General features: G+C 33.5%; 1 non-coding gene across 1 annotated transcript; it reads left to right on the top strand.

The window, feature by feature from the left end:
- The first annotated feature begins 8,222 nt into the window (after positions 1-8,222).
- MIR166D (microRNA MIR166d) lies at positions 8,223-8,395 on the top strand. Its single transcript, NR_120886.1, has one exon. It is a non-coding gene; the product is annotated as a microRNA MIR166d (primary transcript).
- The last annotated feature ends 3,025 nt before the right edge of the window (positions 8,396-11,420 follow it).

Consider the following 11,420-nt stretch of genomic DNA (forward strand, 5'->3'; position numbering starts at 1 on the left):
TCATGTTATTGGCGTCGTCTTGATTATTTATTTTGTCAAGTTTATTTCATTTGGGTGCATGAGGTTAACAACCATACTCAATTCCAAATTAGACAGAAAAAAATGTGTTGGTTTTTGAGAAGTACAATTCAAATAGTTGTGCATGTAGTATGTAGGTCTTTTAGGGGTGAGTGTAGACTGGTTAGGTTCAGGCTTTCAACAGGCAACCAAACTAGTGAGAACATTACAGTCCTGTTTGGTTCGGTTTAGATCTGTAACTAAAAAATCATTTTGTTACTGATTTGGTATTTACAGTGGACATGTTTAGCAAGAAGTTCGTAGCTCAATTCGTCAACAGCGTTCATCTTTTCATCCGAGTTTTCGGGTTTGAATCCTCTCACATCTCTAACATCGCTCGTATAAGACACAAATTGGACTTGCTTAACATTTCTACTGTCAAATGTACATTTAGCCCAAATTGAGAAGGGTTTTTGTGATTTGGGCCTTCAAATTAATCAGCCACACTGCATTCCTCAATTTTCGAAACCAAAACGACCCAACAAAATAATTTGATGGTGAAAACATTCCAACAAACCAAACAAAATTGAAAATTAAAATAAAAAAAATCCAAAACTGACATGCATATTGGTGCTGATAGTTTTGCCAGAAATCTGTCTCCCAGCAGCAGCACCTGCACCCTGTCTCTCAGTTGTTTCATTGGACCATTTATATAAAAACCAAACTCGAAGCTGAATCAGTCGTGATATTGTATGTCTGAGTTTGAAGTTTGCAAAGTTTGATAATACATACATATATATATATATATATATATATATATATATATATATATTAAAAGGTTTAGATTCTGGATGCATGCTTTGGCACACATTTTAAGACTCGTTTTGTAAAGGTCATTTTATAATGTATTTCAACGATTCGTACCGTTTATATTTTAATATTTAGTACATAATTCATGGATCATTTTTATAAAAATTAGACAAATCAAAACAATTAAGACAATTTTATTAACATCTCACATAATGTTGAATACACCCCACATTAAAATTCAAAATTAAATCACTTATATATCTAATATGCAATGACAATTTTAACCTCATAAAGTTAAATAAAAAAATCTAAAAATCACAACTTTAACATGTATATCCTACAATTATTTTTCTTCAACTCTCAAAATCAATCTCATCCTCTATTGTAGTACAAAACCTAAATCAATGAAACTACAAACATGTTGATCACAACTTTAAAGCCCAGGGATAATGATCAATGATCAATACCCTCCTGATTTTCATTCACCGTACCACTACAACTTCATCTCCATATGAAATCAACAAATCTGCTTTGTTATGATGTTTTTCATAGAAGGGACTCAGAACTTGCATATTCTTGTTAATTATGATGCCTCAAATTACATCCAAACAGGAAGGGAATGAGAGGAGCGTTCAAGTCAAGCTACTCGCTTCTTTGGCTGTGATACCAAAAGCTCTCGCAGATGCACATATGATTGATTGTTTTGTACATACAATGAAATTCTTCAATCCATTGATTCATGGATGCGTTTTATCAACCCCACATTCTTCTTTAATCAGGTTTAATTGAGTAAAAAATTACAAAAAAAAAAAAAAAATGAAGTGGAGTGTAGATAAAAACATGTGGGGTGTATGTTGAGAGTTGGGGGGGTATGAGGGTATTAAGGGAAAGTACGTGGGGTGTATAAAGATAACTTTTAATTAAAAAAAAGTAAATATGGGATGTATTCAACAATATTTAGGGTGCTAGTATAATAAGCCTTCATTTAATGCAATGGTCAACTAGTTTCGGATTAGATTGATTTTTAGTAGACCTGATTTTTGAGGTAAGACATAAAAGATAAACGATTTAAATCGTTAAAAGACATTACGGAGTAAGCTTCAAAAAATATTTGTTTAAATGTATGTCAAAAGCATGTGTCCCTAATCCTAAACCATTAAAAATAAAAGAGGGAGAGACCCCCACCAAATCTTTTGGCTTTATTTTCTACGTTGTGTAGTTTGTAAAGAATCTTGTCTGCTCAATCAAGGCCGGCTACTTGGTTTGGAGTGGGAGAAAATAAGCCATAGCAAAAAGGGCCGTCACCCTTTTCACTTTATAACTACTCTTGCAGATTCATTTTCTTTGTGTTTATTTTGTATGAGAACGAGGCCAAACGAGATTATATTAAGGGGTGTGATATCCATACACTTTATTTTACTTCTTACACACTCTTCTAATTTTCGACCCTTGGATCAGATGAATTGAAGAAGATCAATGAATAGAAATTAACAAGAAGTGTGTGAGAAGTAATTTGGGGTGTGTGGATAGTACACACCTATATTAATCAAGGGGAGGTACTTTATGCTTTTCATAACGATTAGTGGCTGCTTACTACAAAGTGCTTTCAAAATCAGCTAATTAATTAATTGATTTGGAAGGAAAAAAAAATTGTAAATGTTTAATTGAGATCCATATTTTTGATTGGGGTAGCTCGGAAAATGCGCCGGCCACTAACGAAGCGTTATGCGAGGTTTGCTTTTGTGTTATTGACCTCACGTATTTGTATTTATGTCTGATGTAATATATCAAGCAACAAAATTTTATTTACAATTAGAAAAAAATGAAGACATAAACCTAGCTCGAATAACAACCAACATTATGAATAAAATCAAGAGACGTCTTGAGAGTGTCGTGAGTTTGGAGAGAAATTATATATTAAAGCTTCAGTTTTTCATCTCAAAATTGTACATATGAAAGAAAAGATATAGGCTGAGTTCTATTATTTTTCTCTACAAATTGGCCACAGCGGGTTCTGAGCTGTGGAGATGAATGTTTGAAGAGGAAATGGAGAGAGGGGAGACGATGCCGTTAATATGTGTGGTGGGAATTGGGAAAGAACAGAAATCTGGATGAAGTTTGGTGTCCGTCTAAAGATGCTTTTAAGGTCAATCACCATGAAATTAGGGAGCTCGGGAAAAGAGAGATGCAAATCTCATGAGATTAGAGTCAAAGAGGTGACTTCAGGTCAATGGACACTTTATTTATGTGGTCCAACCAAAATGTTGGCATGCCTCCTATTAATTGTGTGTTTCTTTACTTTTATTCTTTTGGATTGCCTAATATTTGCATTCTTCCAACCTTAAAATGAGGACAATGCCCAGCCTTTCAATAAATGTCGTTAGATTAAGAATCGTATCATAAATCAATTAAATCAAACTAATTTAACGATAATTAATAGAGGTGACTTTTGGAGGGTGAGAAAAGCACTAAAAAAATATTCTGATGGTGAGTATTGTCCAATTATTTTATTACAAGCGAATTTAGAGAAAAGTTCAAATTTAAATTCGAAATTATAGTGCAAGAGAATTTTTTTAAACAATTGAACTATAAACTAGTAAATATGTGTAAACTTGATTTTTGATTTTGCTCAAACTCTCTCTATGATTTTGCTCAAACGTCTTTATCTCATTCAACCTGCAAATTCAAAATAATATTTCTGTGGTTGCTGTGGATTCTTTGACAAAGCTTGAATTTGATCTTGTAGCTAAATGATAGTTGATCTATAACTTGAAAAGGCTATGGCCTTATATTTTGTCAAATAAGCTACATGACAAATAAACATCAATTTGTAGTTGGCATGGATTTGACAACTCATGTCTTCTAAATTCATAAGGGAAGAAATATCATAAATGGTATATTGACATTATGGTAAGAGGAAAACAAAAATCGTTTTCTACATAAATGTTATTTTTTTAATGCAAGCGATATTAATCTACACTCAAGGAGAGGAAGAGGGACAGTTTGAACTCAAAACGTAGTGAGTTGAAAAACAAAATACATAAAGTTGTTGTTTAGATAAAATGAAACTTTATTAAGAACAATAAACGTGTATAGAGTATACATACAAAATAAAACCAAGAGTCTACACGCATGTAAAAGAAACACTACAACTTTACTGTTTTTTTCTCATTACGTCTTGATACAATTGATTAGCCACGTCCAACCAACATGAAAGATAACACTCACAAAAACTAAATTTGCAAGAACCTACCTTCCATAAAGGCTTCACGAAAAAATATTGCACTATCATTTGATGATCTTGTAATCGTCAACAAAGAAGCACTACTATGATTCACCTTCAACAAACATCAAGCTTCCTTGTCATAGTCATTTGCCATGCCCCAAAATCATAAGAAATACAAAAACCATCCTCATCAGCTCTAATTACAGTTGCCGCTCAATAATTTGGGTTTGAGTCATATAGGCGCGACAAAGGCTTTACTCAACATTTTGAGATATCATCGACAATCACGAAGACTCTTCTCGCCTGAGCGAAAGAGCAAGTATAACTACGAGTTAAAGACAATTACGACATAGAAAAATATGGAGGGAAGATAGGGACGAGACCAAGAGAGATTAAGCCGACCCCAATGCCAAAGGAAAGGATCTGTAGCAGATATTTTTTCTGTTTTTCTCTCCAACCACTATAGTTTTCCCTAATTTACATAAGAATTTGATTCTACAATCTCTACTCATTTTAAATTTACTTTAACAAAAGAAAAGTGTAATGAGTCACGTTATCAATAAAATTGGGTTAGATCAATGCTTTTAATTAGTAATTGTCGTTTCTTCAATAATTATAATTGTAAACACGAGAAATCACGTTTCAATATTACCAAAGAAAATACTAGCATTACTAGTTTGAGTGTTTATAATTATTAATGGTAATTAACTCTACAACGATCAATGGTTGAGAGACGACAATTCATGCATGATCAAGGTAAGCTAAAACTTCATCAACTAAATTCAGTTGACCAAACGAAAACATATAACCAAATAATGACGGTAAGTTAATAGAAGATCTTTATATTTAGTAACAGAATGCAAATGCTGGCTCCTCTCTCTCTCTCTCTCTCTCTCTCTCTCTCTTTCTCTCTCTCTCCTTTTTATTTGTCAGTCACTCTCTGTCGTCATCTTGAATTCCCCGCTACCGTAGTGAAAAGGGGTGAAAACCCACTGAACGAGGGATTCCCTTTTCATGAATATTATTAAAGGTACATTTTGATCCAAATATTTGATTTTTGACTTTTTAGGTTAAATATTCAACGATTTTTTTTAATACATCTATATTTTTTCATTAAGTAGAAGGAAAATTCGGCTAAACCTTACAATAGGCAGCCCAATTTTTTGTCGAATTCGCCATCTATAACATTCAAACCTAAGACCTCTCGGTTCCAAGTGAAGAGGAATATCATCAGGCCGTAGTACTGAGCGGGTTCAACAGCTTATTTAGAAGTACATTTAAAATTGTTCAAAACGATTTTGATAAAAACATTTTTTTTGAACTAATGCTTTAGTAAGAATGCAAGTGAATTCTGAAAAAAAAAAAAAACACTTAAAATTGAAATGCTTCCTATAGATAGCACATAACTGACACTTCTTGTATTAAACACTTTAAATGTTTTTGGAGCTCAAAAATATTTTTTTTAAAAAGCATTTTGGTCATTTTCAATATAGAATTGATCAAACTACTATTAATTCACTAATTAAATCCAAAAGATAAAGACTTAACAGCTTGCAAAAGAAAATCTTGTTAATTTCAAAAGAAAAAAACACAATAATTTTTTTATAAAACAAAAGAAAAAGGTTAATTTATCGGTGCAAAAAAAACCAAACAGTGCTGTTTTAAACGTACCAAGCTTCTCCAAAATTATAAATGATATTACATACATGACATTTATGCCTACACACACACACACACACACACACACACACACACACATATATATATATATATATTAAATGTAATGTACCGTTATATAATCTAAATTTGTGTACAAATTAGTATTTTGGTATATTAAGTAATTTTTGGTTAAATACGTACCAAAGCTATCGATATGTTGTATTATCATAATTTTGGTGTGTAAAAAACTAATGGCATGTTATTTGTAACCCTAAAGAAATGCATATTAAAACTTTATAAAAAAAAAATATAATATTAAATTATAATAAATTAATTATTAAAATAATGACATTTATTTTCAGAAGAGAAAAAAAAGGAGAAGGACTAGACATAAAAAATTGAATTTTTAGAAAACAATTTCTATGAATTTAGGGATTCTTGATCTCAGTTTTAATAATAATAAAATTCTTATTTTCTTTAAAGTTTAAATTATTATCTCTATTAATCTATTATCTCTACTAATTAATGAAACCCTCTTTGTCAACTAAAAGAAGATGAAAATACAACTTAGTCTTCTATCACACAAAAAAAAAACGATGGGCAATAATGTAATTTCACAAGTTCAAATTTTATTATTATTTTTATTGAAACCTTACCTACAAGTGATGTTAAAATATCTCTAATATTTAAAATTTTAAAATTAAAAAAAAAACCAAAAAAAAAAACCTCCCACTTTCCCCACATGTTCTCTCTCTCTCTCCCTCTCTCCTTCTCATTTTCTAAAAAAATGTGTTCATACACACAAAGTGTGTAGGCAAATGCTAGTTGAAAATTAAGAAAAGAACATGGATAAAGGTAAAGCAGTTCAATTATAATTTAGAAGGCTTCAAGAAAAAAACTAAAAACAAACCAATGCTTAATAAATAAAATGTAAAATAGCGGTTGACTCTAATGATCTCATTATCAAATGTTTTACCAAATTATGCAATAATCAAATTAATTAAAAAAGTAACAACGATGTATGCAAGCAAAGGAAAAGTGGATCCCAAATTTTCCTATGTAAGGGTCGCTGAATTAGCCAACCTAAACCACAGATCGAGGTCTAAAATATCGATATTATTCCGATATTTCCATCGAAATTTCCGTGTTTTTGGACTACCAATATTTCCGATATCATCAATATTTTAGACCTTAATAGAAACTCTATGTGGTACTAAGTCACTCATGTATCTTACCATGCAATGTATAAAGTGTAAAATATTGTACTAAGTCATTATATATAAATGATTATGGTGTGTTTAAACTTCTTTCATTAATTACTACATATTTTCTACGCTTACAATGTTTGCCAGCTCGCTATATAATCAACTTAAATCAGTTAAATCCATCATGCAATGCATTTTCTTCCAATTTTTTGTGATAAACTAATAGATAATTGACTAAATAAATATCCTGCAAAGTTTCAATAAAAGTTTCCAAGTTTTTCTTACAATTTCCTTGGTTTTTATTCAATTTTTATCGATATCGATAATATCCCGATATTTCCATCGAAATTTCCGTGTTTTTGGACTACCGATATTTCCGATATCATGGATATTTTAGACCTTGCCACTGACTCATCCTTTTGGTTGCTCGTTTTTGTGCTTCATCTTGTCATGTTCGTCATCACCATCGTACGGCTCACAATTGGTCTTCATTTTTAGGGGTTTTTTTTAACAAACGATATTATTTACGCTAAAGGGAAGGGTGTGAGTTTAGTCTCACTTACAAGTGAAGAGGAATACCACTAGACCGTAGTATAGAATAACTTCATTTTTAGGGTTTTGATAACTACTATTCATCCACATTAATATAACGCTCGCGCACACACACACATATACATATATAATATGTAGAGAAAAGCTAATTGTGCTTAGTTTAAACATGGCTGAAATGGGTTTCTGTTAAAGTCGAAATCTTTGCGTAGAGATTGATGGAATTAGGTTTTTAAGTGATGATATGATTAGGTCATGATGATTTAGCAGTAATAAGAGAAAATGGGGGGGGGGAGATTGGATATTAACGTGTAAGTGTTTGTGTTTTTATGAGTGAGGGTGTGTGCATGGTAAACGATGGGACAAATGAAAGAGAGAGAGAGTGTGTGTGTGTGTGTGAGCGAGAAGAGAAAGAGAGAGGACAAAGAGTGAAGGGTTTTTGTTTAGGTCGTGGTCATTTCTGTAACCCAAGACCCAGTTGGTAGGGTCTCTGCTGACTTTAACTTACTTTGTCATTTTTACCCTTCCCCCCCCCCCCCCCTCTCTCTCTCTCTCTAGACTCAGCCTTTTTATCTCTATCCTTCCCTTCTCATATCTCGTACCACCCATTTCATTTCTCTCATTCACCACGATCACACACCACTCCTCCCTCCCCCTCTTTCTCCTCCTCCTCCTCCTCCTCCTCCTCCTCTCTCTCTCTCTCTCTCTCTCTAGTTCATAGTTAGGGTACTTTTGTGAAATGGAGGAAGAAAGATCGAAGAAGAGGAAGCAAATTTGGTTATTGAGGGGAATGTTGTTTGGCTCGAGGCCCCTAGCTAGATCTATGATCTCCATCTCAATTGGCGACAATTTTAACCACCAACCTTAAAAAATTTACAGTACCAGTTGAGAAAGATCATCGATTCTACGTTTAACGACCTCGGACCAGGCTTCATTCCCCCCAATTACTGCTTCCAATCACACAGATCTTCACTACCCATCGCATATATTTACGCCGAGCATCCAAAGATAACATCTTTCCAGATTTCTGTTGATTTTTCCCAGCCTTCATATTTGTATATTTTTATGAACATTATTTTCTTTTTATTTTTTTCTGACGGCTTTTTATTTTTCGTTGAAGAAATTGTACATGGGTTGTTGACCAGGCAGAAGCAGATTGGTGTAATGATGAAAGGTTTTGACTGCTATTTTATGCTTTTTTTCTTTTTTTTTGCTTTTAACTCTGACGAAAGTGGGGAAAGATCATGATTACTCTTTCATTTTTATCTCTAAATTTCATGAAATTGGGCAGCACATATGCAGGTTTGCGTTTTCTTTGTCAGTCCCTAACTCTTTCAACAGGTTTTCATATCATTGGACTGGTTTTTTTCATGATGGCTTCAAGAATCTTCTCTGTCCACTTCTGCTTTCTCTCTCTTTCTAATCTCACCACAGCAACTTTTAATTGGGTAATTTTTTTTATTGGTGAACACAGGGGCTAATTGAGTACTTTAAATTTGCCTTCGACAACCCTAATTTTACTTGTGCATTATAGCACCGTAGTCCTCCCGTAGGGTTTACACTTTACACGCTGCTATTACTGTCTCTCTCTTAAATAATCTTGTTCAGTTACTATAAAACATTTTTATTTTTCATTTTTCCTTCTGATTAATATTTCTTATACGTGAATACATAATGCTGCAAAAAAACAAGCATTTGATCATTGTTCTTCTTTTAAATTTGTTTCTTTTGTTGTTGGCGGTAGCGGGTTTGGTGGATTAATTCAGCTTTAGAGCGTTGTAATCTCCGGAGCTTTGTCTTGTTTGTACTTTATCTTAATCATCCATTAATTAAACATTTATTTGTCAGATTATATTGGATTTCTTCAGATCTGGATGATCTTAAAGATCAGATTTTTTTTTCTTTGTTTCTTGATTATGTTATTATGTCTTTGTATATGTGTATTCAGTTTGCGTTGATGTTTTTACAGTAGCTCTGAAAGATCTGATCATATCACACAAATTGAAAAGAAAGGAATAATCTATCAAGGGTGACAGATGTAAGTGAGATGTATGACAAAGTTGTATCTGAGAAGCAACCCAGTTGCTAACACTGTTGAAATTACTCTCTTTAAACTTTGAGTTGTCTCCAAACATAATGTAATCTTGATTGTGCTCCAAGGAAGACAATGTCATGTAAAAGAGGAAAAAGGGAAAAAAGATGTGATAGATTGGACTTCTCTGACTCTGGTGGATTTCGACCCTAAATTAATTCTTAAATTACTGATAAGCAAGTTGTTAATTAGTAGCTTGAGTTTCCTACTTCAATTGTTCTGGTCCCATTATTCATACATAAACATGAGTTTATATTGTTTGTCAGTCTAGGCCATGAATATCTTTTGGAAATTTGGTAGTTGAACATACACACACGTATGAATTAGTTGGTCTCGAGTATCAATCTACAATCTTATATATTATGGATATTTAACTCATACATTTTTGTTAGAACCAAATTTATGCACATCTACGAATGGATGCGAAATCCAGTCGGAATTGCCCATGATCTTCGGCAATGTGAGAATGGGGTTAATTGGGGGTGTGGTTGAACCACAATAGAACTGCGTACATATCTCTAGGAAGAAGAATCCAACCACAAGAGTAGTTATATGAAAGAATGGTGTGATGAGTAGTACATCATGAACCATCCTTGACATAGCCTATGGAGGGACGTTAAGGAGATGAGTTCTCCATGGACGTGTCTACGTATAGACGGCATCATATATGTAAGATAAGCCTTTGTTAAACATAGAGAGGATATGTGTATATTGTAGAAGATGAAAAATCATGAGGGTTTTGGATCATAAAAGACTTAGTGAGATAAATGCCCATGCTAGGTATTTATACATATCTTGAGAGTCCTTGTAGGAAAAGGGATCCCAATTAAATCGAGAGACTATCCAGGAGGGAATCTAGGATAAGATACCCAATCCTCCTAGGATCATGATTACGTTACCTAATCCCCAAGATATCCCAATTTGACTTGAATTAGGGTTTCTTTACTAAACAAGTACTATTTTTGATAGGCTTCTGTCTGACCATGGTTGCCTCTCTTTGCTGTACTCTGACTCTGTTTGAATTATTTGTTTTGATAAAGGCTAGGTCTGATCTGACTTAGGTAGCTCTAGTCTGGATGCCTCATTCGAACTTCTTAAACATATGTGATATAGAATGTACTTGACCTAGTACGCTGGTCCGAGATGGAAGTAATTGTACTTAGGGTCGAAATCTCATATTTACCTCTTAGATGATTTCCGAATTGCCCTTTCAATCATTTCTGAGAATGATGTCGAGCCCATGTTAGAATGTTATAACCTACAATCCTTAGGTTGTGTAAACTGTCTGAAGGCCAGATGGTGCATTGGGTTTTCGGGTCAAGGGCCATGTCCCCTTGCTCAAAGCCTGCCTATTGTTACCAGGCTTCATACGGTTTTGACCTTCTTAGTAATAACAGATGTCAGAAGGCTATTGGGTGGAATGAAGAGATAAGGATAAATACAATAGGTATGGTTGTATTGGATAAGTCAGGTGTATTGGATAAGTCAAGTTGGTTAGTTAGAAATTCTCTATATGTACCGGTATGTGAGCACAGGGTGCAGTTTATGAAAAACAGTTCAGAATTAGTTTGCTTTCTCTCTTTCCTTTTGTTTCTTCTTCTTCGATACTATTGCATATTTTCTTCTTCTTCTTCTTCTTAGTTTCTTGATACTGTTAACATGGTATCAGAGCCAAGGTGTGATCCATGGTGAATCTTCCACTGTCTTCGATCCGTGGTAAATCTTCTGTTGTATCTGTGGTTCTTCGAGGTGTGTTCTAAAAGTTCTGTAGTGATCGAGGAGAGTTCTTTGGTTATAGTATGCAAGATTCAATGGTGGAAATTTCCAGGCGATCTCAGGTGTATAGTTTCTTATCTTGAACACTCGCAGATAAACTGTTTGA

Source organism: Malus domestica, chromosome 14, assembly GCF_042453785.1.
Source record: "Malus domestica chromosome 14, GDT2T_hap1".
NCBI classification, from domain to species: Eukaryota; Viridiplantae; Streptophyta; class Magnoliopsida; order Rosales; family Rosaceae; genus Malus; species Malus domestica.